Source organism: Myotis davidii, unplaced genomic scaffold (assembly GCF_000327345.1).
Source record: "Myotis davidii unplaced genomic scaffold, ASM32734v1 scaffold259, whole genome shotgun sequence".
In the NCBI taxonomy this organism is placed as follows: Eukaryota; Metazoa; Chordata; class Mammalia; order Chiroptera; family Vespertilionidae; genus Myotis; species Myotis davidii.
In genome coordinates, this window is record NW_006292687.1 from 1,276,610 (window position 1) to 1,278,336 (window position 1,727).

The window sequence follows — 1,727 nt, forward strand, 5'->3', positions numbered from 1 at the left end:
TAGGGACTATGACAAACTGAACAGAACAATAACTTTGGAGTCAGAGAGTTGTATCTTTGAAATCTAGCTCTGGGTCTTTCTACCTGTGTGATATCAACAAACTGTATTATGCTTTTAGGAATTCAGTTTTGTCATCTGTAAATAGGGAGTAATAATACCGATGTCAAAGAACTTTCATAAAGAGTATACCTATATTATTTACACATTATATGCATAAATATTATTATTTCATTATTATGCCTTTCCTCATTAACTTAGTTCACAGCAATTATTTCTCCCTCTCACTTTCTATAGAAATTCCACTGAGCTTAGCCTTGTGGTTATTTACATGTCATTTAACCATCAGCAGTGCTGTTTTTTGGATATCCAAGCACATTTAGAACTATTAGAAAGAGATGACATACGGCTTTCAACCAATTAACTCATGCTTGATGACATATGGCTCACAACCTGAGATTAACCTAAATCTCAGTATGAGGTGGAATGATATCTATATAATAGAAAAACACAGTAATAGAAATTATACAATATATTTCCCTTCTCCTCCAGCCCTCAGGTCTTATTAAGTTATTGAGTCAATGGTCCATTTTGCTCTTATAAACATAGCTTACTTGATGAAAACAAAAGTATTAAATCTTCTGGGGGGGAAAAATTGCTATATCCTGGTTTCAAGGGCACAGTAGCCTAAAACGAATGAGGACAACATGTCTCAGTGGGGACAGGCTTGGGGAAAACAGTTAGTTTTGTGTGTTTTCCCCCTCCCACATTGCTTGAGTTCCAGTGCCTGCTTTTGAGTCACCATGAAGCAGTAGCAGAGAGGCAGCACTTCCCTCAAGGCTGGCCAGGGATGGTGAGTGTAGTGTTGCAGAGAAGTAGCCTCTTCTGAGACTATAAGCAGACAGCATGTGCAAGAAGACCCCTGATTCTATATACCTCCACCCACACATTTCCAAGCAATGGATACTATAAAGAAAAGCAACTATTAGAAAACCTTGGTTTCTGAAGCAGAGAGTGACAGGAGTTCTCTAAAGAACAGTCACCTGGGGAGGAATGTGCACAAATGATTTCAGTTGAGCTCAGAGTGTAACACCAGGGGGATCTTCACCACGAGGCACATTCCCCTCTATTCCTACATTTCCTAAGTCCCAAGGTACACCCTGGGACTTCAAACCTTTCCTCATACATATTAACAAAGTCCCAGATACTCCAGAAGGATATGAACTAACATAAAACCAATAAACCAACCAAACAGATAGGCAATTGGTAAAGTAGCATTCCAGTTATTAAAAAAAGCAAATAATAGCAACAACAAAAACCCTCTATGGAATAAAACTATAGAATCCAATGGAATTCAAGTTGATTTTAAACAAGTGAACATAATTTCATATCTCTCTATATAAAAGGCTAATATGCTAAGTGTCCATCAGACCAGTTGCTATGATGCACACTGACCACCAGGGGGCAGATGCTCAACACAGAAGCTTCTGTGACATGCACTGGCCATTTATAGAGAAATGGCACCGTGGACCTGGTGCCCACAAAGCAACACTTGGCTTCCCCCAGGTGGGACACAGGCCCTGCCAACAGCCCGGAGCGACAGCCCACCAAATCGCAGCCAATGCTGCTGAGACCCAATGGCACAAAATGTGGCCCACAGCCAGCCCAGCCCAAAATGGTCGCTGTGGGCGCTGAGTAATGATGTCACATAGCAACCCCCGGCTTCTCCC